This window comes from Saccopteryx leptura, chromosome 11 (genome assembly GCF_036850995.1).
Source record: "Saccopteryx leptura isolate mSacLep1 chromosome 11, mSacLep1_pri_phased_curated, whole genome shotgun sequence".
Lineage (NCBI taxonomy): Eukaryota > Metazoa > Chordata > Mammalia > Chiroptera > Emballonuridae > Saccopteryx > Saccopteryx leptura.
In genome coordinates, this window is record NC_089513.1 from 61,982,565 (window position 1) to 62,009,227 (window position 26,663).

Genomic DNA, 26,663 nt, shown 5'->3' on the forward strand with positions numbered 1-26,663 from the left:
TGGGATGGCATATTCAAAATGCTAAAAGTTAAAAAAAAAAAAAAAAAAAAAAAAAAAAAAAAAAAAAAGTAACCAAGAATTTTAAATCCAGCAAAAAATAAAAAGCTTCAAAAATGAAAGATATGCCCTGGCCGGTTGGCTCAGCGGTAGAGCGTCGGCCTGGCGTGCGGGGGACCAGGGTTCGATTCCCGGCCAGGGCATATAGGAGAAGCACCCATTTGCTTCTCCACCCCCCCTCCTTCCTCTCTGTCTCTCTCTTCCCCTCCTGCAGCCAAGGCTCCATTGGAGCAAAGATGGCCCGGGCGCTGGGGATGGCTCCTTGGCCTCTGCCCCAGGCGCTAGAGTGGCTCTGGTCGCGACAGAGCGACACCCCGGAGGGGCAGAGCATCGCCCCCTGGTGGGCAGAGCTTCGCCCCCTGGTGGGCGTGCCGGGTGGATCCCGGTCCGGCGCATGCGGGAGTCTGTCTGACTGTCTCTCCCCATTTCCAGCTTCAGAAAAAAAATAAACAAACAAAAAAAAAAATGAAAGATATGTGCCCTGGCTGGTAACTCAGTGAATGCATCATCCCAGTGTGTTGAAGTCTTCGTTTAATCCCCTGATCAGGGCACATATGAGAAGCAGCCAATGAGTGCACAGCTAAATGGAATAGTGAAATGGAACAATGAGTTGATGTTTCTCCCACATGTGCTCTCTAATCCCCTTCTTCTCTCTCTCTCCCTCTCTCTCTCTCTCTTTTTCTCTCAAAACAATAGAAAATTTTTAAAAAATAAAAAATATAGAGATACCACATAATCAGGTATATATAACAGGTATATATAACAAATACATGTATACGTACATTCATAGCTACACTATTCACAGAAGCCAAAATGTGGAAATAGCCCAAATATCCACCAGTGCTAACTGAAAAAGTAAAAGAAACCAGACATAAAACACCGCATATTGTGTGGTTCCATTTATATAAACTAACCAGAATACACAAATCCATTGAGACAGAAATAGATGCATGGTTCCCAGGACTGGGGGGCAGGAAGAATAGGAGCTACTATTTAATGGGTATTGGGTTTCTGAAGTTAGATAGTGATGATGGTTGTGTAACTCTGTACACATTAGAAGGTGAATTTTAAGATATGTGAACTATACCTCAATTAAAAGGAAAAAAATACATTAAAATATTTGCCATATCTGAGATGCCTATTTCACTGTACATACATCAAAGTCTCATTATTTTGTATGCATACCTCATTTTAATTTGTTTCCTTAATAATTCATATAACACTGAACATCTATTTATTAAATATATTCTCAGGAGACATTTCTGCACCACTTCTAGTTCTGATTTTGCTTCCTCCAGGAAGTGCCATCCTTACCCTCCACTGAGTCTAAAACCTGCTCTTAAGTGCCTCTCTGTATTGGTCTAATGTCCAACACAGTGGGAGGAGGGGAAGGGGAGGGTCATTTACCTAGAATACCAGCATTCCAACCTTCTCAACACAGTCTGTGAAGTGGCTGTTGTTACTCCCATTTTACAGAAGAGGGTCCTAAGCTTGTCTGGGTTCTATAGTTTGCTCCGGGTCACACACTAATGAGGCTATCTGGGCTGTGATTAAAAGCCAATTCTGGCCCTGGCCGGTTGGCTCAGTGGTAGAGGGTCGGCCTGGTGTGCAGGAGTCCTGGATTCGATTGCTGGCCAGAGCACACAAGAGAAGCGCCCATCTGCTTCTCCACCCCTCCCCCCTCCTTCCTCTCTGTCTCTCTCTTCCCCTCCCGCAGCCGAGGCTCCATTGGAGCAAAGTTGGCCCGGGTGCTGGGGATGGCTCCATGGCCTCTGCCTCAGGCGCTGGAATGGCTCTGGTCGCAACAGAGCAACGCCCCAGATGAGCAGAGCATCGCCCCCTGGTGGGCATGCCGGGTGGATCCCAGTCGGGTGCATGTGGGAGTCTGTCTGACTGCCTCCCCGTTTCCAACTTCAGAAAAATACAAAAAAATAAAATAAAATAAAATAATAAAATAAATAAAAAGCCAATTCTGGGTTTACCATTCACCTTGAGATATCATGAGAACAATGCTCCATAAGCCTAGGTTAGAAGTAGCAGTGGTGTCTCTTCTCAAATCCATGAGAATTTGGAAAGAGGCTGATCCTTCAAAGATCAGAAAACATATATATTTAAGTCCTATGAAGAGATAAACAGAACCCTTGCTCTAATCATTTTAGTTCTCAAACCAATGAAAGAAAGATGATGATAGCTGTAATTATCATATATTATTTGATATACTTTCAGTGCACTATCACTTTCAAATAAAAACATAAATTTACTGAATCCTTAAAACAACTCCCTGAGATAGGAAGGACAGTTGTTATTATTTCCCTACTCATGAAGTTTTTGCCCTATGTTTTCTTCTGTGAGTTTTATAGTTTTAAATCTTCCAGTTAGTTTTTTTTATCTTTTTGCACTAACTTTTGTATATGGTGGTACATAAGTGTCCAACTTCAATTTTTTTGCATATGGATATCCAGTTGCTGAAAGACTATCCTTCCCCATTGAATAATCTTGGCCCCTTGTCAAAACTCATTTAACCATATATGCAAAGGTTTATTTCTGGGCTCCTTATTCTATTCCTCTGGTCTATATGTCTGTTTTATGCCAGTGTCACACTGTTTTGATTACTGTGGCTTTGCAGCCTAATTACTATTGCTAGAATCTCCAGTACTATTTGAATAGAAATGACAAAAGTGAGCATCCTTGTCTTGTTCCTGATCTTAGAGGAAAAACTTTCAGGCTTTCACCATTGAATCTCCTTAATAGTTATAGGTCTATTCAGATTGTCTATTTCTCTGTGATTCAGTCTCGGTAGGTTTTTTGTTTGTTTATTTGTATTTTTGCTGAAGTGAGAAGCAGGGAGACAGAGAGACAGACTCCCGCATGCACCTGACCAGGATCCACCTGGGGGCCCTGGGGGCTCCATTGCATCTGGAGTCATTCTAGCGCCCGAGGTGAGGCCATGAAGCCATCCTCAGAGTCCAGGCCAACTTCTGCTCCAGTGGAGCCTTGGCTGCAGGAGGGGAAGAGAGAGCCAGAGAGAAAGGAGAGGGGGAGGGGTAGAGAAGCAGATGGGCGCTTCTCCTGTGTGCCCTGGCCGGGAATCAAATCCGGGACTTCATACGTCAGGCCGACGCTCTGCCGCTGAGCCAAATGGTCAGGGCTCTGGGTAGGTTTTGTAGAACTATTTGTACCTTGAATTCTGTCAGTTTTACATCATATATTTTGATGGTCTGTCATAAGGTGAGTAAATTTTTACAATTTTTATTATATCTTCTTGCTGTATTAAACCTTTTATTAATATATAATGTCCTTTTTTTGTCTCTTGCCACCTTTCTAATTTAAAGCCTACTTTGCCTTAGTATAGCCACCCTGCTCTCTTTTGGTTATTATTTGCATGGATTATCTTTTTCCACCCTTTCACTGAGAATCTTTTGTGTCTTTGGATGTAAAGGGAGCCTCTAGCAGACAGTATATAACTATAGTTTGGTCATTTGTTTTTGTCCAATTCGCCAATCTCTCTACTTTAATTGGAAAACTTAATCAATATACATGTAAAGAAATTGCTAATAAGAGAGTTACCTCTGTCATTGTGCTATTTGTTTTCTATATGCCTTACAGCTTTTTCATCTCTCATTTCCTTTTTTATTTACTACTGTCCTCTTTTGTGTTCATTTTTCATAGTGAAGTATTTAAATGTTTTCTCATTTCCTTTTGTGTATAGTCTATAGCTATTTTCTTTGAGCATAAAGATTACATTTAGCATCTAAAGTTATAACATTCTAATTTCAATTCATTCTAGCTTAGTTTCAATAATAAATAAAAACTGCTCTGATCAAGTTCTGACCCACCCCATTCTGTTGTTCAGGCCACAAAATTAAATCTCTACAGTGTGTCCGTAAAGTCATGGTGCACTTTTGACCAGTCATAGGAAAGCAACAAAAGACGACAGAAATGTGAAATCTGCACCAAATAAAAGGAAAACTCTCCCAGTTTCATACCTATTCAGTGCAGTTCAATGTGGGCTCACACACAGATTTTTCAGGGCTCTTTAGGTAACTATCCCGTATAGCCTCTACAGACTCGTCACTGACTGATGGCCTACCAGAACGGGGTTTCTCCACCAAACTGCTGGTTTCCTTCAACTGCTTATCCCACCAAGTAATGTTATTCCTATGTGGTGGCGCTTTGTTATAAATGCACCGATATTCACGTTGCACTTTGGTCACGAATTTGAATTTAGCGAGCCACAGAACACACTGAACTTTCCTCTGTCCTTCAAAGATCAGAAAACATATATAGATATTTAAGTCCTATGAAGAAATAAACAGAACCCTTGCTCTCGAATCATTTTAGTTCTCAAACCAATGAAAGAAAGATGATGATAGCTGTAATTATATTACTTGATATTCTTTCAGTGCACTAACACTTTCAAATAAAAACATAATTTTTTTTATTTGAGTCGAGACCATCCACATCTCGACTGGCATGGCCGTGGGCTGCTTCGCTGTATACACGGTGTTACGTCATCATCTGCACATGCGCACATGCTACCGTATCATCCTACAGAAACTGAGAGGGTTTTCCTTTTATTTGGTGCAGATTTCACATTTCTATCATCTTTTGTTGCTTTCCTGTGACTACTCAAAAGTGCACCATGACTTTATGGACACACTGTATATGTTGTATACTACAAAACATAAAACAGTTCTTTTAAATGCATTACACTCTTAAAGTATGTAGAAAACAAAATGTGGAATTACGAACCAAAGTTACAATACTAGCTTTTAGACAATTGCTTTTTTAATATATGTTATTAGTCTCTTAACTTATGTAGAAAAAATACATGGAATTGTAAACTTATAACAATACTAGCTTTTATAATTGCCTATGTATTTACCTTTATTGAGATCTTTATTTTATCACAGCACTTCAAATTACTATCTAGTTTCCCTTCATTTTATTCTGTATGACTCCTGAGCAGGGCTGGTGACTTTCTTTGCAGGGAAGTTCTAGTGGTTCTAAACTCTCTCAGCTTTTGTTTATCTAAGAATATCTTAATTTCTCCCTCACTTTTCAAAGACAGTTTTGTTGGATATATAATTCTTGGTTGACAATTTATTTTCTCTTTTAACATCTTGACTATTTGGGCCCACTACCTCCAGCCTCCATAGTTTCTGATGAGAAATTGGCTAATTATCTTATTGAGGCTCCCTGTGTGTTGCTCTTTATTGTTTTCAATCTTTGTTTTTCTTTGCAAGAGAGACAGATGAAGGGAAGAGAGATGAGAAGCATCCACTTACAATTATGGTACCTTAGTGCTTCATTGATTGCTTTCTCATATGTGCCTTGACTGGGGGGCTCAAGCCAAGCCACTGACCCCTCTTGCTCAAGCCAGCGACCATGGGGTCACGTCTATTACGTCTATTACCCCATGCTCAAGCTGGTGAGCCCACACTTAAGCTGGATGAGCCTGTGCTCAAACCAGTGATCTCGGAGTTTCATACCTGGGTCTTCAGCGTCCCAGGACAATGCTCTATCCACTGTGCCACTGCCTAGTCAGGCTCTTTTGAAACTTTCATTATAATGTGTCTCAGTGTGGGTTTGAGTTTATTTTACTTGAAGACTGTTGATTTTCTTGGATGTTTATACTAATGTCTTTCATCAAATTTGGGAAACTTTAATCCATTACTTCTTCAGATAGTTTCTCTGCCCCTTCATTTTTCATGTGTATGTTGGTCCACCTTATGGTATCCTATAGGTCCCTTATGCTCTGTTCACTTTTCTTCAGCTTCTTTTTTTTTTTTTTTCTGAAGTTGGAAACGGGGAGGCAGTCAGGCAGACTCCCGCATGCGCCCGACCGGGATCCACCCGGCATACCCACCAGGGGCCAATGCTCTGCCCATCTGAGGCATTGCTCTGTTGCAACCAGAGCCATTCTAGCACCTGAGGCAGAGGCCACAGAGCCATCCTCAGTGCCCGGGCGAACTTCGCTCCAATGGAGCCTTGGCTGCAGGACGGGAAGAAAGAGACAGAGAGGAAGGAGGGGGGAGGGGTGGAAAAGCAGGTGGGCGCTTCTCCTGTGTGCCCTGGCCAGGAATCGAACCTGGGACTCCTGCACGCCAGGCCGATGCTCTACCACTGAGCCAACCAGCCAGGGCCTCTTCAGCTTTTTTCTTTATGCTCCTCAGACTTGATAATTTCTATTTTCCTATCCTCAAGTTTGCCAATTTTTTCTTCTACCTACTCAATTCTGTTGGTTTTTTGTTGTTGTTGTTTGGTTTTGTTTTGAGAGAGAAGCAGGGAGAGAGAGAGACAGGAACATCAAGCTGCTCCTATATATATCCTGACTGGGGAATCAAACCGGCAATCTTCATGCTCCAGGATAATGAATGCTCCAATCAACTGAGGTGTCTGGCCAGGGCTTAATTTTCATTGATTTTTAGAAAGACAGAGGCCCTGGACAGTTAGTTAGTTCAGTGGTAGAGCATCAGCCCAGTGTGTGGAAGTCCCGGGTTCGATTCCTGGTCAAGACACACAGGAGAAGTGCCCATCTGCTTCTCCTTCCCTCCCCCTCTCATTTCTCTCTCTCTCTCTCTCTCTCTCTCTCTCTCTCTCTTCCCCTCCTACAGCCATGGCTTGATTGGAGTAAGTTGGACCCAGGCACTGAGGATGGCTCCAGGGCCTCTGCCTCAGGCGCTAAGAAGAGTTAAGTTGCTGAGCAACTGAGCAACACCCCAGATGGGCAGAGCATCACGCCCTAGTGGGCTTGCTGAGTGGATCCCTGTTGGGACACATGCAGAAGTGTCTCTCTGCCTCCCCTCCTCTCACTGAATTTAAAAAGAGAGAGAGAGAGAGAGAGAGGGAGGGGGAGCAGGGGAGGGGGGGGAGCATATGTTCCACTGTCATGCATTTTTACTTTTTCAGTTGCTCCCCATGTGTGCCCTGACCAGGGATTGAACCTGCATCCTTGTTGTTTCAGACTATGCTCTTAACCAACTGAGCTAACTGGGCAGGGGTCAATTCTGCTTTGGAATGATTCTAACGAATTTTTTATGTCACTTTCTATACTTTACAGCTCCAGAGTTTCTTTATAATTTCACTTTAGCTTTTCTATCTTTTTACTGACATTTTAATTTTGTTCATACATTGTTTTCTTGACTTTCTCCACATTTACCTATAATTCTTGGAGTGTCTTTAAGACAGCTGTTTAATGTATTTGTCTAGTATATGTGCCATCAGGTCTTTTTCAGGAAGAGTTTCTACTGATTTAGCTTTTCCATTGAGCCATACTTTCCTGCTTCTTTAGATGCCTTGTGATTTTTTTTTGGGGGGGGGGGGTCAATAACTGGATATTTGAGTCTAATAATAAGGTAACTCTGGATATCAGATTATTCTCCTTACTTAGGGTTTCCTGTTTTTTGTTATTGTTGTTATGTTTTTACTTACTATTTTTGTTTTTTGACTGTTGTAGGCTATCTCTGTGCTAGAATCAGTCAGAGGTGTACACTTAAGGTTTTCTCTGGTCTTATCTGAGCTCTTCCCTGGACATGTGTGGTCACTTGGTAATTTTACCCATATGTATTTGCTTCTGAATATCCTAGTCTTTACATCTGACTCCTGAAAGGGGAAAAAGAGAAAAATGAAGGGGGGACAAAAATGGGTGCTGGTCCTTTAAATCCTCCAGAAGTCACTTCTGCTGAGGGGGAGGGGCTTGAAACAAAGTGGAGGAAGTGCCTAAACAATGGCTGCCTGCTTCTTTGTCCGCACCTCTGTAATCAGAAACAGCAGTCAGTGACCACAGCACAAATCTCTAGTATTTTGAGGACAGGGTCATTTTTGCCCAGTCTGGCTCCCATGAACTGCGTGCAAGCTGCTTCAGGAACACCTGCACAGGTGTCGGCCACAGTGCTGACGGATGGGGGATGGACAGCTGCTACTATTAAGGTGACCAATTGTCCTCCTTTAGGGAGGACAGTCCTTCTTTTGTAAGTTTTGTCCTCCCTCGAAAAGTGTCCTCCTACAAGTCCTCCTTTATGATACTGGAAGACTAATCTGTAAATGTCTGTATTCGATAGATGCAGAGTCAATCCATTGCGTGTGATTTAACATATTTGTATTTCACACGACAATTTGTCAAGGATCAGTACAGTGTGGCAAGATGCGATTATTAGACACATGCACTCCACATGGGAGACCTTGAGAGAACGCGCGATATACCGAGGGTGCAAATGGCTTTGTGTACTTCTTACTGAAACACGACACGGCACATACGACATTATAGACTCATGATTATTTCTTTCTCAGTAAATATTCAATCATAGACAGGTAAGCACAATTCACATTTTATTAATTCATTATCTATTTAATAATTTTCAAATATGTATAATTTTATTTACAAGTATTTTCCTGAAATTCGAGTTTTAAAGTGGAAATCTAACCTCAAACCATATCTATTAACAATGCATTTTGATTAAATAGTTGCATAAAACAGACATTTTTTAATTAGAAAATGATAAATACACCCGAATATCACTCCAAATTAGTGGTTTTGTTTGATATTTAGTTTTACTAAATGAGTACCTTTTACTTACAATTATTATTAAAAATAGGCATGTAAGCATGATTACAATATAAAATATTACAAATGTTTTTATTATGAATTTATAATATAGTGTATTATTGTTGCAATGAATAAAATGTTTCTCTTATCTACGATATTGTTTTCTTCAATTTATTTTTGTCCTCCTTTTCATTGTAAAAAAGTTGGTCACCTTACTACTATGCTAAAAACTAGAATTGATGAAAATTAATTGCTATTTACCATCTACACCTTCTCCTAGAAGTTTCAAGCCTTCAGAAGACTCCAGAATTCCAAAATAATTTTATCAGATTCTGCCAGTGCGGCTGTTGTCTAGGTAGGGAGACTCCTGGGCTTCCTACTCTGTCACCTTCCGAGAATCCTTTCCATGCGTTCTTGCCATAGCCAAGTACAAATCTGCACTTCGCACGTCTGACATGTAGTGCAAGTTCCTCACTCCGAGTAATACTGCTTCCTTCATCTTCCTCTAGACTTTTAGTCATTCCCTCACATTTCCCACTGCAACTATCCCAACGGGAGGTAAGACAACGAATTTAGTCCACGAAAAGGAAGCAGAAAGGAAGAATCAAGAAAGAATTTACTGTCACCTAGTCTCCCTGACATGTCTAAAATAACCCTACCATCTGACCCCACACCCCATTCCCTAGCCTCCATTCATCAGCCCCTCCAGTTTCATCTCTGGCCCCATGCCTTCTGCCTTTCTACTTTCGAAAGTTTCTCTGCTGGGGGGAAAACCCTTTTGTTTCACATCCCCCTGCCATTTTCAATCAATACCCAGTTGCCCTTCCCACTCACACTTCAAAATAAATAAATACTCCTCTCTTTACTCACCAGAAGCTTATGCCTGATTTCCTTACAGTATCACTTCTGTTTCCCCTTTCAAGCCAAGAGCTAGTTACTAAGCATCTCTTCTGAGCCAGCATCCAAGGCAGTTGTACAAAGAACAAACCAAGGGCTCAGAGCCATGGGGCACAAGGAACTGAGGCACTGTCTGGGGGCTCCAACTCCAGGTGTCACTGGAGAAGTGGGTGAAGGGATAAAGAAAAGGACTAAAGGTCAATACCAATTTTCCAGTGGTCAAGCCACTGTTCTTCCATCAGGCTCTCTCTGTTTCTATGACATCTGACGCAGATGATCAACAGAGAGCTGGCTCTGCACCCTGCTTCCCCACATCCCAGATCTTTACTCCATGGCCCTCAACTACTCATTACTTCCTGGAGAGGTCCTCTTCCTCCCCTATCTGCTGTAGGTCTGTCCTAAGAGCTCCTTGAGAGCCCAGCTCTTCCCACCGGGACCTCTGCCTTCTCAGGGCTCCGTGTACTCCTGACAACCTGTGCCAAGGTTCCTCTGTCGGCATTCCCAAATCCATGTCGCCAGGGAAGGCTCCTTACCAGCACTCTAGCCCCATCCCAGTATCTGTCAGCAAGCAGCTTCCCAGTCCTAGCTTCCTGCTTTCCGATCATGGGACAACATTCTCCTGGTCTCTGAAGTCATCACTGGCTGCATAGTTACCAACGTCTTCTGCAGTCACTGCATTTGGGAAGTTCCTCTTTTGGGATATGGCTCCAATCCATCCCTGATTTCTATTCTCAACAAGTTCTACTCCGGGTTAGGCCCTTATGGCCCCAGACCACCCACCTGCTCTTCCAAGTCTGTGCATGGCCCTGTATCATGCGACTGCAGCTGTGATAACCTTCCAGCAGCACCACTTTTGGAGACATCAGCCCTCTCCCCTCCACACTTTAAGGGGCTCCATGACTGCCCCAGAACAAAACCCAGCACCCAGGTTAGTCCACAGGCTCTCTCTGGTCTGCCCCAGCCTGCCTACACTGATTCACCTCACCATACCCCTGGAAACACAGGTATAAACTCGTCCTTGCCCAGTGCCTCGGCTGCCCTCAGCTCTCTCTCCTCATCTGCCTATCCAAACCTAACCCAAGTGACAGGCAACTTGGCAAGGCACAGAGGATGGGACTCTGAGCAAGAAACCTAGGACTAATTTCCAATCCCTATCTGACTTGTCACTCCACGTCCCTCAGCCTCCATTTTCCTGGCCAATAAAAGATAGCATGGCCTACATTGTAGAGGGGTCTCCACACCAAATAAGTTCATGTGTGGAAAAGCAGTGTGGGGAGCTTAGAAACTGTCCTTAGAACCAGAGCAGGTGCCTGCATCCCTTCTGAGAGGGATCCCTACATCATATATTTTGAACATGACCCCTGCTTAGTTATAACTTACCCTTCTAAAACTAGTTCAAATTCCTGACTCTCCAGGCCAGAAGCAAGTTCTCCTTCCTCAGAAGCTCCCGTGCTGCTCTGAGGAAACCACTTCAGCTCTAGTCTTTAACTTCTGGGCAAATCTTCTCTCACTGATACTAATTCCACTGGTGGTCTGTCCTGCCCACGTGTACACAGCCCACTCCTTTGGTGGGGTGTGAGTCGGCTCTCTTGTCTCTGATTCTATACCACACTGCTCTTGGCCTGCTTGGGGGTGAAACTTAGAAAAAAAAAATCAGATTTCTTTTAAGGTGAGAGATAGGAACTCCGAGTAGCTGAAGTTCCCTAAAGAGTAAACTTAAAAATCTCAGGAGCCACTACAGGGCCTGAGCCCCACTCACTGACCAAGTGCAGAGCAGCTCAGAGAGGCATGCTGCCCTAGAGAAATGTCAGAACTCGGACACCTGCCTCGGGGAGGGCAATACCCAGAGGAAGAGAAGAGAGTTTGGAGAGGGAGGAAATGAGGGAAAGATATGAAAAAGAAAAGGAACAGTGAGAAGAGAGAAGGGAAGACATAAAAACACTGAGGAAGAGAGACAGAAAAGAAACACAAGAAAAGTAAAGAGAACGAGCTGCCAGCTCAGCATCTGCTCTGTGTGACCTCAGCCCCCAGCAGAGCCTGTGATCCCCGCAGGCAGAGAGCCAAGTGATGTGCCTGGGTCTGCCAGGAGACGTGGTAGAAAGTGGCTGCTGTGTAGGAGTCCAGAGCCCAGCCTCCCCCATGGAGGAGGAGAGTCCGCTCTTAGTCCAAAGCAAGGGCTCCAGCCAAATATCAGCAAATCAGGATCCGACTGTAAGCCAGGACTCAGTCCATGTGCATGGTCTCTGCTTACCTTCCATGAGCCCAAGCCCAGAAGAAAAGAAAAGGGCAAAAGCATGCACTGAGAATTCCAGCAAGTAGTCATAAATCTTTCAGAAATACAACTGCTTTTATCCAAACCCTTTTAGGCAATGTATTGTAATAAAACATGGAGGTATGTGGGGCTGGGTGCCTGGCCCTTTCTTAGGCTCAAGAGAACCTGGCCGTGCTGATTTCCTGAACATGCTACATACTGGGGCACCCTGTCTTCTGGCAGCAGCAGGATAGTTCGATAGCTCCTGGGGCACAAGAGGCCCCTCCTGCCTTGGGTTTCAGATCTACACTGGTGTCTGAGTTCTAAAAGCACAAGGGCTCCAACCAAAGATCTGAAGAACAGCCCTGAGCCCAGACCTGCCGCTGAGAGAGTGTGGGCGGGAGCTACCTGGAGTATATTCAAGGGCTTCCTGTTCCCAGCACCGCCCCATGCCCTCCAGACTCCCCTCACAGCTGTGCACGCAATGGGGCGAGCCAGGTCCAGATGTGCTGAACTGTGCATGGAGGATAGCCTCTGTCACATCACAGAAAGAAGTGTGTGTGTGTGTGTGTGTGTGTGTGTGTACACACACACATGATGTATACCTCATGTAAAAGACATAAACGAACAGTATAAGTTTTACGTTTTAAATTGAATTTTTAAAAAGCCAGTATTTTTTATGCCTTATTTTTCTTACCAGTCAAGCCAGGTAGACACAAAACCTACCCTTGGATCCAACTGATTGTCTATGGAAATCCCTACAACAGTGCCCAGCACACAGCAGTTGCCCCGCATGTTACAGCTATTATTACTAAGCACCTACTAAGTACCAGGCTTACCCCCTTGTAACAAATGGTGTGAGGATGAACTTATCAGCTCCTACTATACAGAAGAAATACCAACTTAGAGAGATACAGTGAGTTGCCCAAGACCACACAGCGAGTCAGATACATACTAGTAGGGGACGCACAGCTTATGAGAATCCCCAGGGAACTGGCATGCCACCCCTCTGAAGGAGGGAAGCAGGGACAAAAGACTCGGGTGGGCGCTAAGCAGACGGCTTTGGCTAAAACAGAAACAAGGAATGGAAAGTGTTTAAACAGCAAGAGGGAACACAGAGGGAGTCTGGAAGAAAGATGCGTTAAGGATATTGACAGATGATAACATTTAGTAAAAAATTAATTTTCAAAAGCCTAGAACACAGAACAGTGTCAAAGTAGTGATAACAACTACCTCAAATTATGTACATGTGGAAAAACTGACAAGAATCCTAGGGAAAAACACTTTAATTTGATGCATTGGGAGATTGTGGGTATATTTTTATCTCCCATTTTGATTTCTGTTAACATTCATAAATGTTTATGAAAGAGTAATTTTAAATGCTTTCAGAGATAAACAAATCACAAAGAAAAACAACCAAAGAGTTTGACTACATACAAATTAGAAACTTCAGCATATAAAAAAGCAACTAAAATGGAAACATATACAATGAATGCTAAAGATTATTTACAGCAAAAATGGAGGCAAAGGGTTAACTAATAACATCTTTATTAATATTAAATACTCGTGAAAATAAAAAAGTAAACAATAAGGAGAGATGCAAGATGGTGAAGGTGTAGGTAGAAGTTACACTCACCACCTCCTAGGATCAAACTGGAATTGCAACTATGTATATTAAAGAACAATTAACCTGAATAGACAACTGAAGACTAGCTAAAACAGAAGTCACAGGATTCGCAGAAGCCGCCACATAGAGGCTGGAAGGAAGGATGGATGTGAAAAAGGCTGGCCCTACACACATGCGCGATGGTTACTAGTCAAAGGGATAGCTCCGCCGCAAAGATCCCTCCGGTGCCTCACACTGGGCTCCCAAGCCAGGAAGATGAACCCGCGTAACAGCTCGCTGTGCAGATAAGATGGGATTCTGTCCACCAAGGAGATGGAAGTCGCTAGAAACACAAGTATCCTCTTAAAGGGCCAACACACAAAATTTCATTCATGGACACTTATGCTGGGCTCCACCAGAGAAGGGGCTCTGGGGAGAGAGGTGAGAGGGCAGCTGCCAGGGTCCCGGGCCTGAGTCCCTCTCCCACACTGACAGACACACAATCCTTCCTGGATCGGACACTCCCCTCCATATGATATGAGCTTAAGGGAATGTACTAGCACCAGCCTCCCAACTCCCTGTCACCCTGCTGTGCAGAGCTCACAATCTGTGGAGGAGTCAGCTGTCCGAACACATGGTACAGACTTTCTTGGAGGGTTCTTGAAGAGGTATAGACAGACTCACTGAGTTGTGGGCTCTGGGTGGAGGCTGTACCTGCCCCCCCACCCACATGCCAGACAAGCACAGCCCATGAGAAACTCATTAGTCCCCCACTCCTAACTCCCGGTAGCCTTGTCCTGCCGAGCTAACTTGAGGCACATACTTTCTTGCAAGGCTCTCCAGGAGGTCTGGGCAGAATTAGGGAGAGACTGAGTTATGTGGCTCTAGGGCAAGAGCCATTTTTCCTCAAACACCTGACCAGTGCCACTGTTCCTGTTGAGAGCCTGCCCTTCACATGGCCAAATTTTGGTCTGCTTAAGCATAATGAACTCTGCTGACTTTGCACCTACAACTGTCTGAGACTCTGCCCCACCACAAGGTTCATGGGCACACAAAGGTGGCAGCTGACCTTGGTATCTCCAGGGACTTTAGCTGGATGGCCTCAGCCCCCACGCCGGCACAGAGATTGAATCTGCATCAATCTCACCACTACCTGGTAACTCACTGAGAACCTACATCACATATCTTGCATACTGCCAGAGGTTTTTCAGGATTGAGCTATTAGGCAGCCAGAAGGCAGAGGAGAATCTATGGGACTTCGGCTGATCTGCTACTAGGCTTGGTACTGGTGGAAGCCAGCCTTGGTGTATAACTTGGCCCCTCCCATGTACACCCAGACTCAGAAGAGGCAGCAACACATTTTGTTCCTCCAAACATGTAGCCACAGCCAGGGCCAGGCACAAGCAGCATCTGATACTGACCTGCACTAGAGTCCCTCCCAAGAAGTCCCAGAATGAACATACCTAATGATCGGTTTCCGCCCACATCAGAGCACAACCAAAGCTTCACAGTCTGCACACCCAATGGAAGACCTTGGTTGGCACCAGACCCTGCTGGGGTGAATTCCACTTCATGGGGTCAGCCCTAGCATAATACCTTGTACAATGCGGTCAGGGTTGATCCTCATAGTCAGCCAGCCTGAGGGCCAGTCCCACCCATGGATGAGCCAAAAGTGATCTATTGGTAGGATCAATTGCCCCATGTCTTTTTATGGGAGGAAGTGAATGTTTTTTTTAAGTGAGAGGAGGGGAGATAGAGAGATAGAATGACTCCCACATGTGCCCTGACCGGGATCCACCTGGCAACCCCCACCTGGGGCCAATGTTCAAATCAACCGAGCTATCCTCAGTATCCAGGGCTGATGCTTGAACCAACCAAGCCACTGGCTGCGAGAGGGGAAGAGAGAGCGAAGAGGGAGAGTGAGGGAAAGAGAAGCAGATGGCCACTTCTTATGTGCGTCTTGATCAGGGATCGAACCCAGGTCGCTCACATGCCAGACCAGTGCTCCATACATTAAGCCAACCAGCCAGGGCTGAGAGGAAGTAAATACTAAATTTTGGTGAACTGTGTGGTATCTTTGGTGCAGTGTTACTTCTACACTCTTTGAAAATGTCATGTTTATCATCTACAAAATCACATTAACTACTGAGGCAAAAAGTATTAATTGGGCCACTTCAAAATTCCAACAATCCCTCTGCTCTAATGGGCTTCTACTGTCTTAATATGTAATGCTGACATTAAAAATCAAAGTCATTTTTATCAGAAAAGTTTGTTTATTCAGGAATATAAAAAGACTCAACTATGAAAAAAGGGGCACACATAACTCACAAAAGGGGCAATTCTATTTCATCTAGCACAAGTGATGAGGGAGATTAGGTCACTAAGATCCACAAAACACCCACTACATGAGGTCCCCTACCAACACTGGAAGGCAAAGCAGTTCCACCTAACACAGAGAAACAAATACAGACAGACAGCCAGAGGAGGACACAAAGAAACATGCACCAGAGAAGGGACAGGTGAATTCTCCCAAAAAAACCTAAATGAAATAGTGCAATTAGCAGAAACAGAGTTTGAAATAATCACAAATCTAAGTGAGAACTTCACCAAAATAATAGCAAGCATTAAAAAAGAGCCTGACCAGGCGGTGGCGCAGTGGATAGTGTTGGACTGGGATGCGGAAAAACCAGGTTCGAAGCCCCGAGGTCACTGGCTTGAGCGCAGGCTCCTCCAGGTTGAGTGTGGGCTCATTCAGCTTGAGCGCAGGCTCACCGGCTTGAGAGAGGGGTCGCTGACTTGAGCGTGGGGTCATAGACATGATCCCATGGTCAATGGCTTGAGCAGGGGTCACTCACTCTGATGTAGCCCCTGCGTCAAGCACATATGAGAAAGCAATCAGTGAAGAACTAAGGAACTGCAAGGAAGAACTGGTGCTTCTCATCTCTCTCCCTTCCTGTCTGCCGTTCGTATCTGTCACTCTCTCTGTCTCTCTCTGCCTCTGCCTACCCCAAAAAAGACATAGAAACCATAAAAAATAACCAGTAAGAAATAAAGATACAATATCTGAAGTGAAGAATACATTAGGAAAAAATCAACAGCAGATTAGATGAAGCAGAGGATCTAATCAATGATTTCAAAGACAAGTTAGCAGAAAACACCCAATCAGAGCAGAAGAAACAATCTTTTTAGTGAATATATTTTAAGGCAGTGGTTCTCAACCTTTCTAATGCCGTGACCCCACAATACAGTTCCTCATGTTGCGGTGACCCCAAACCAAAAAATAATTTTGGTGGCTACTTCATAACTGTAATTTTGCTACAGTTATGATTCGGAATGTAAATACCTGATATGCATTATGTATTTTCCGATGGCTTTAGGCGACCCCACTGGGGTCACGACCCACAGGTTGAGAACCACTGTTTTAAGGGACCACAGGGACAACATGAAGTGTAACAACATTTGCATCATAGGGGTACCAGAAGCAGAATAATGAAAGCAAGGGTTTAAAAACCTATTTGAAGAAATAATGACTGAAAACTTTCCTCATCTGGTGAAGGAAACATACACACAAATCCAGGAAGCACAGAGTCCCTTACAAGATGAACCCAAAGAGGTGCACACTGAGATACATTATAATTAAAATGGAAAAGCTGAAGACAAAGAGAGAAAACTTTAAAAGCAAGAGAAACCCACAAGGGAACTCCCATTAGACTGTCAGCTGATTTATCAACAGAAACATTTCGGGCCAGAAGGAACTGGCACTAAATGTTTAAAGTGATGAAAAGCAAAAACCTACAACCAAGATGACTCTACCCAAAAAGGCTATCATTTAACAATGGAGAAGAAAGAAAAAGCTTTCCAGACAGACAAACAAAACAAAAATCTGGCACCCTCTCTCTCAGGAGCATGCCCACACATTCTTCTCTCTCAAGGGTGCATCTCCTAAATGCTTTCTGCATATATATGGCTTTCTCCAAGAGACCCACCTCATAAAAGACATACACAAACCGAATAAAGGAATGGAAAAAAATATTTCATGAACATGGAAACAAAACAGAAACTGTGGTAGCAATACCTATATAAGAAAAAACAGACTTTAAAACAACAGCAATAATAAGAGACAAAAAGGACATTACATAAAGATAAATGGAATAACCCAGTAAAAGGAGCACCTAAATATAAAAAGCAAATCTTGATGGACACAAAGGGAGAGAGTGAAAGTAATACACGCATAGTAAGAGAGTTTAGCATCCCATTGCCATCAATGAACAGATATTCCACAAAGAAAATCAACAAGAAAATAGTGGCATTAAATAAAACACTAAATCAGATGCATTTAATTAACATATTTAGAGCATTTCACCCCAAAGCAGCAGAATATACATTATTTTCAAATGCACATGAAACATTTTCCAGGAGAAATCACATTAGGACACAAAGCAAGTTTCAATAAATTAAAAGGTATGAAATTATATCAAGCATCTTCTCCAACAACAATGGTATGAAATTAGAAATCCATTACAAGAAAAGTAAAAAACACAGGAACACATGGAGGCTAAATAACATATTGCTGAATAATGAACGGATTAACAATGAGAGCAAGGAAGAGATCAAAAGATTACCTGAAACAAACGAAAGTGCAAACACAGCAACCCAAACTGCGAGATACAGCAAAAGCAGTCCTAAGACAGAAATTCATAGCACTTCACACCTACCTCAAGAAACAAACAAATAAAAGAAATCTCAAATAAACAATCTAACCTTACACCTAAAGGAACTAGGAGGGGGAAAAAAGCCCAAAGTCGGTATAAGGAAGGAAATAATAAAGAGCAGAGTAGAAATAAACAAAATAGTCTAATAAAAACAAAAAGTACCAAAGTTCAACGAAACCAAGAGCTGGTTCTTTGAAAATATAAAAATAATTGATAAACTTTTAACTAGACTCATCATAAAAAAACAGAGAGAGAACCCAAATAAAAAGAAACAGAAAGGAAAAGAGAAGTAACAACTGGCCACAGAAATACAAAAGATTCTAAGAAAATATTATGAACAACTATATGCCAACAAATTGGACAATCTAGAAGAAATGGATAAATTCCTAGAAAACAGAATCTTCTAAGAGTGAGTCAAGAAGAAACAGAAACTCTGAACAGATAGATTACTAGCAACAAAATTGACTCAGTCAAAAAAACAAACAAACAAAAAAACCTCCTAACAAGTCTTGGACTGGATGGCTTCATGTATTAATTTTATCAAACATTCAAAGAAGAACTAACACCTATTTTCTCAAACTATTCCAAAAATTTCAAGAGGAGGAAAGACTCCCAAGCTCATTTTATGAGATCAGCATTATCATAATTCCAAAACCAGATAAAGATACTAAAAAACAAACAAACAAAAAACAAACAAACAATTATTGACCAATATCCCTGAAAAACACAGATGCAAAGATCCTCAACAAAACATTAGTAAATTGAATTCAGCAATATATTAAAAAGATCACACACTATGATCAAGTGAGAGTTATTGCTGGGATGAAAGCTTGGTTCAATATCTGCAAATCAACATGATACACCACATAAACAAAATGAAGGATAAGAGTCTTATGATCATTATCAATATATGCAAAAAAAAAGCATTTGACAAAATCTGGCACCTAGTTATGATAAAAACTCTCAACAAAGTGAGAACAGAGGGAATGTTCCTCAACATAATAAAGGCCGTATACAACAAACTCACCGCCAACATCATACTCCATGGGGAAAAACTAAAAGCATTTCCCTTAAGATCAGGAACAAGACAGGGATGTCCACTTTCACCACTCTTATTCAACATAGTCCTAGCCACAGCAATCAGACAAGAAGAAATAAAGGCATCCAAATTGGAAAGAAGTAAAACTTTCATTATTTGCAGATGACATGATTCTGTATACACAGAATACTAAAGATTTCACCAAAAACTACTAGCACTGATGAATGAATGAATTCAGTAATGTAACAGGATACAAAATATTCAGAGATCTGTTGCTTTATTTTCTTTCTTTCTTTTTTTAGAGAGAGTGAGAGAGAGAACAGACAGGAAGGGAGAGAGATAGAAGAATCATCTCATACCGGCAGCACTTTAGTTGTTCATTAATTGCTTTCTTATATGTGCCTTGACCAGAGGGCTCCAGACGAGCCAGTGACCCCTTGCTCAGGCCAGTGACCTTGGGCTTCAAGCCAGTGACCTCTAGGCTCATGCCAGAGACTATGGGGTCGTGTCTATGATTCCATGCTCAAGCCCACACCCCCATGCTCAAGCCAGCGACCTTGTTGGTTTCCAACCTGGATCCTCAGCGTCTCAAGCCAATGCTCTATCCACTGTGCCACTGCCTGGTCAGCCTGTTGAATTTTTATACACCAATAATGAATTATCAGAAAGGGAAACTAAGAAAACAATCCCATTTAAAACTGCACCAAAAAGATATAATGCCTAGGAACATTTAAACAAGGACGTAGATGACCTGTACTTGGAAAATTATAAGACACTGAGAAAAGAATCTGAAGAATATACGAATAAATCAAAGCATACACTGTACTTATGAACAGGAGGAATTAACATCATTAAAATGTCTATACTACCTAAAGCAATCTATTGATTCAACACAATTCTTATCAAAATACCAATGGTATATTTCACTGAACTAGAACAAAAAAATCCAAAAATTTATATAGAACTACAAAATAACCCAAATAACCAGAGCAATCTAGAGGAAAAAAAACACAATGTTAGAGATATCATGTTACCTGATATCTCTACAACTATCATCAAACTATACCACAAGTCTATGGTAATCAAAACAGCGTGGTATTGGCATAAAAACAGATGTATAGATGAATGGAACAGAAAAGAAAGCCCAGAAGTAAACCCATGTCTGTAGAGTCAATTAATATTTGACAAAGAAGTCAAGAACATACAATGGAATAAAGACAGTGTCCATTCAATAAGTGGTGTTTGCAAAATTGGACAGATACATGCAAAAAAAATAAAACTAGACAACTTTCTTACACCACAGAAACGAATAAACTCAAAATGGATTAAAGACTTACATTTGAGACTTGAAACTATAAAACTCCTAGAAGAAAACAGGCAGTAAAATCTCCGACTTTTCTCTGAGTAATATTTTTGTTTGATACATTTCCTCAGTCAGAAGAAAGAAACAAATGGGACTACATCAAACTAAAAACTTTTTGCACAGCAAAGGAAACCATCAAAAAATCATAAAGACAACCTATTGAATAGCAGAAGATATTCACCAATGAGATACCTGATAACAGGTTAGTATCCAAAAACAATTTTTTTAACTGTTTGAAAAGCAAAAGTTTATTTAAAAAAACAATAAAGTTACACACATTTTAAAAAGCTGGTTTGCAGGCATACTTTCTAATTTTCAAGCACCTATGAAATAACAGTATTTTGAAAATTGTTGAACTCATTTATGTTTTGAGACTCGTACATGGAGAATTCTGCATTAAAGATTTGATTTGACCTTCAGCCAAAATCTATAAAGCATTCTGCTATATTTCTGCAATCCTCAAAAGGAAGTATCCAAAATTTATAAAAACTTAAGACAACTCAGTACAAAAAAAGAAAGCCAAACAATTCAATTTCAAAAATGTGCACAGGACCTGAATACACACTTCTCCAAAGAGGACATAAAAATAGAAAATAGACATATGAAAAGATGCTCAATGTCACTAATCATCAGAGATATGCAAATTAAAACCACAATGAGATATCACCTCACACCTGTCAGAATGGCTATCATCAATAATCAACAAACAACGAATGTTAGGGAGAATGTGGAGAAAAGGAAATCCCTCTGTATTGTTGGTGGAAACGCAGATTGGTTCAGCCACTATGGAAGCCAGTATGGAATTACCTCAAAAAATTAAAAAAGGAACTGCCTTATGACCCAGTAATTCCACTCTAGGTATATATCCGAAGAAACTCAAAATGTCAATTCAAAAGAATTTATGCACCTCTATGTTCATTGCATTGTTATTTACAATAGCCACGATATGAAAGCAACTCTAGTGTCTATCAATAGATAAGTGGATAAGAAAATTGTGGTACATATATACATGGAATATTACTCGGTCATATAAAAGAAGGAAATCTTAGAAGCAGGTTTGTGGGCCTCTGAGATCCGAAAGTTGAGGGGTAGTGCGCCCGGAGGCTCAGCGGCCGTAACCATGCCACAAAATGAATATACTGAGTTACACCGCAAGCACCATGGATACTGTTTGGATTACCATGAGAAAAAGAGAAAGAGGGAAGGTCGAGAGGCTCATGAACGTTCAAAGAAGGCAAAAAAGATGATTGGTCTGAAGGCTAAGCTCTACCATAAACAGCGCCATGCTGAGAAAATACAAATGAAAAAGACTATCAAGATGCATGAAAAGAGAAATACCAAACAAAAGAATGATGACAAGACTGCACAGAAAGCAGTGCCTGCATATCTACTGGACAGAGAGGGACAGGCCCGAGCTAAAGTCCTTTCCAATATGACTAAGCAAAAACGAAAAGAGAAAGTGGGAAAATGGGAAGTCCCTTTGCCCAAAGTTCATGCCCAGGGAGAAACAGAGGTATTAAAAGTTATTTGAACAGGAAAGAGAAAGAAAAAAGCGTGGAAGAGGATGGTTACCAAAGTCTGCTTTGTTGGAGATGGATTTACTCAAAAACCACCTAAATATGAAAGATTCATTAGGTCAATGGGCTTACGTTTTAAAAGGCCCATGTAACACATCTTGAACTGAAAACCACCTTTTGCTTGCCAATACTTGGTGTAAAGAAGAATCCCTCATCCCCACTTTATACAACTTTGAGTGTTATTACCAAAGGTACCGTCATCAAGGTGAATGTGAGTGAGTTGGGCCTTGTGACGCAAGGAGGCAAGGTTATTTGGGGAAAATATGCTCAGGTTACCAATAATCTGGAAAATGATGGATGCATAAATGCAGTCTTATTGGTCTGACAGCAGTTTGATACAAGTAATTCCTTACAATTGTTGAAGACTATGCACCAATCAGAACTCCTTTACTGTGGTGTTTCTGAGTACTATCACACAGCTTACACGTCTCCATCCATCCTGAAAACTATTTTATTCTACTGTAAAGAACATTAAAATAACCCAGTTTTACAAAAAAAAAAGAAAGGAAATCTTACTATTTGTAAAAGCATGGATGGACATGATGCCAACTGAAACAGAGAAAGACAAACACTATATGATTTCGCTCATACGAGGAATCTAAAGAACAATATATAAGTGAACAAACAAAACAGAAACCGACTTATAGATACAGAGAACAGACTGATCGTTGCCAAAGGGTTTGGGGGGGGGGGGAACTGGGTGAAAAAGGTAAAAGGATTAAAAAGTATAAATTAGTAGTTACAAAGTATTCAAGGGGGAGCCTGTCCAGGTGGTGGTACAGTGAATGGAGGGTTGGCCTGGGATGCTGAGGACCCAGGTTTGAAACCCTGAAGTCACTGGCTTGAGTACAGGCGCACCAGCTTGAGCTTAGGGTTGCCAGCTTGAGCCTGGGATCATATGTAGACATGACCCCATGGTCACTGGCGTGAGCCCAAAGGTCTCTGGCTTGAAGCCCAAGGTCTCTGGCTTGAGCCCAAGGTTGCTGGCTTGAGCAAGGGGGTCACTGACTAGATCGGAGCCCCCCAGCTAAGGTACATAACAGAAAGCAATCAACAAACAACTAAGGTGCCACAACAAAGAAATACTTCTCATCTTTCTCTTCCTGTCTGTCCCTCTCTCTCACTCTCTCTTTCTTGCAAAAAACAAACAACAAAAAAGTAGTCATAGGGATGTAAGGTATAGCATAGGAAAGACAGTCAATAATATTGCAATAACTGTATGCTGTAGGATGAATACTGGAAATATCAGGGGGGACACTTTGTAAAGTATATGATTGTATAACCACTATGTTGTATATCTGAAAATAACTACAAAATCGTATTGAATGTAAAATACAATTTAAAAATATATATATCATATAATGTACTTAAGATCCTCCCAAAAGAAGGCATTAAAATTACAAGAGGCAAACAGACAAAATATATGGGCATGACTCAAATACATAAAAGCACACTGTTTAATATAGTTAAGGGAAAATGTTCAATCTCACCAGTAATTAAAGAATCACACATTAAAACAAGAGTAAAATACCATCTCTATCCTACTAAATTTGAAATATATTTTTAAATGAGAAATCAATGTTAGGTGCTGACACCTGTGTAAAATGGGACAAACCCTTATGGGAAAGAATATGGCAATTTACATTAAAAGAGCTGAAAGGGCTCATACTCTTTGATCCAGCAATCTCATACCTCCAACTTCTGATGAGGAAAAAACTAAAAATATGAACAAAGTTTAATGATTGTAAAAGATGTTCACCCCAAGGTTATTTATTTATAAGAAAGAAATCAGAAGCCAGTCAAAAAGGTCAACAACAGTGACTGCTATATAAAATGTTAATAAAAGTATAAATAAAAAATATAAGTACCTCATGATTATAATTATGCTTAAAAGGAGAAGTGAATTCAGCAAAATTACAGGGTACAAGATTAACATGCAAAAATCAGTTGTGTTTCTATATACCAGCAAAAATAACCCAAAAAGGATATTAAGAAAGCAATTTTATTTATAATAGCTTCAAAGAACTAAACACATAAGAATAAATCTAACCAAGAACATGAAAGATTTATACTAAAACTTATAAAACATTGATGAAAAAAATTAAAGAAAATCTAAATAAATAAGCCTATTAGGATGTTCCTATTACCTAAAGTGACCTACAAATTCAGTGCAATTCTTATTAAAATTATGAAAACCAGTTTTTGTAGAAATGGAAAAGCCAACCTCAAATTCCTATGTGAATTGGCAAGAGGCCCCAAATAGCTAAAATAATCTTGAAAATGAAGCATAAAGTTGGAAGACTTAGCTTCCTTACTTTGAAACTTACTACAAAGCAGTAAACAAAAAAATGTGGTACTGGCATAAGGACAATTAGACCAATGAAACAAAACAAAGAATCCAGAATAAACCCACACACATATGGTCAAATGATTTTTACAACAGTAAAAGTGGAAAGGACAGCCTTCTCAACAAACAGTGCTGGAAAACCTATATATCCACATGCCAAAGAATAAAGGTGGGCCCTTAACACATACTATACATAAAAATTAACTAAAAATGGATCAAAGACCTAAATAAACTTAAGAGCCAACACTGTAATATTCTTAGAAAAAATATAAAGAAAATCATCATGACACTGGATTTGGCAACAATTCCATGTATATAATACCAAAAGCACAGGCAACAAAAGAAAAAATAAATAAATTGGACTTCATCAAAATTAAAAACTTTCATGCATTAAAGGATACTATCAAGAACTGAAAAGACAACATAAAATGAAAGAAAACATTTGCAAATCATGTATCGGACAAGGGATTAATATATAAAGGACTTCTACAACTCAACAACAACCCAATTAAAAAAATTTGAATAGTGATTTCTCCAAAGCAGATACATAATGGCCAAAAATAACATGAAAAGATGCTCAACATCATTAGTCACTGGGGAAATGCAAGTCAAAACCACAATGAGGTACCACTTTATATGTACTAGGATAACTGTTTTTGAAAAGGAAAGTAAATGTTGGCAAGGAAGAGAAGTTGGAACTCTGTGCATTTGCTAAATGGAGTATGAGATGGTGCAGCCACTATGAAAAACGGTTTGGTGAATCTGCAAAAAGTTCAACATAGCCTGACCAGGCAGTGGCGCAGTGGATAGAGCGTCGGACTAGAATGTGGAGGACCCAGGTTAGAGACCCCGAGGTCACCAACTTGAGCGCGGGCTCATCTGGTTTGAGCAAGGCTCACCAGCTTGAGCCCAAGGTCGCTGGCTCGAGCAAGGGGTCACTCGGTCTGCTGTAGCCCCCCCCCCCTCAATGCACATATGAGAAAGCAATCAATAAACAACGAAGGAACCGCAACGAAGAATTGATGTTTCTCATCTCTCTCCCTTCCTGTCTGTCTGTCCCTATCTGTCCCTCTCTCTGACTCTCTCTGTCTCTGCCACACACACACACACACACACACACACACACACACATGCACACACAAAAGTTCAACATAGACTCACCATATGACTCAGGAATTCCACTCCTGGGTATATACCCAAAGGAACTGAAAGCAGGGATCCAAACAGATATGAGTACACCAGTGTTCATAGCAGCATTATTCACTATAATCAAAAGGAAACCACCCAAGAGCCTACCAATAGATGAATGAATACACAAAATATGGTATTTACACACAATAGAATACTAGTCAGCTATTAAGAGAAGTAAGATTCTGATATATGCAGTAACATGAATAGACACTGAAAGTATCATACTAAGTAAAATAAGCCAGACACAGAAGGCCAAATATTATATAATTCCATTTATGTAAATACCTAGAATAGGCAAATTAATATAGACAAAAAGCAGATTAGAGGTTACCAGGGGCTGGGGGAGGGGAAAGAGAAGGGAAGTTACTGTTTAATGGGTAGAGTTTATGTTGGGAATCATAAAATGTTTTCATTATCACAGTGGTGATGGATACACAGCTTTCTGAATGTATGTGATGTCACTGAATTGTACAGTTAAAATAATAAATATTATGTATATTTATTTAAAAAGTGGGGGAGAGGGAACACTGTGCATAGCAAAAAGATAGGAATAACATAAACCCAAATGTCAGCAGCTGCTATTTTGAGAAAATAAATCTTTGTGTGGTCTCTTCTTTCTTTTAATCACTTTATCTTCCAAATTTTCAATTACTCTTTGGATAGGGAAAAAATAGTTTTATGTTTAACATGTTTCAGGCTTTAATACCTACATAGTTCACCAGTCCAAATTTTTCCCTTCCAGATAGAAAGTTTCCTCACATTTGGACAAACACAAAAGATTTACTTAAGGGACCATTAGAAAAGGAAATAGTCACTTAAAATGATTTAACACGTTCACTGTTGCACAGAAGTAAGAACTAATGTTTTCCTAAGAGAGGGTTTGCCTTGACCTGGCCACAGGCCTACTGGGCCCACTAAGGACAACCCATCAGGACAGCAATCCTTTCCTTTATCTGAATTTCCCCAGAGGAGGAGGGGAGGGGCAGGGGGAGGGAAAGGGGGAGGTTTCAAGGCCCCTCAGATGGACAGTTTCCTCTGGATGTGTGATAAAGTTCATAATTTGACATTCAAACAA

General features: G+C 41.1%; 1 protein-coding gene and 1 pseudogene across 4 annotated transcripts in view; one reads left to right on the forward strand and one right to left on the reverse strand.

Annotated features, from left to right (window-relative positions):
* Positions 1-26,663, reverse strand: part of EEFSEC (eukaryotic elongation factor, selenocysteine-tRNA specific) — a 310,890-nt gene that overhangs the window by 185,150 nt on the left and 99,077 nt on the right. The window lies entirely within an intron of this gene.
* On the forward strand, positions 21,565-22,528 carry LOC136383108 (ribosome biogenesis protein NSA2 homolog pseudogene; annotated as a pseudogene).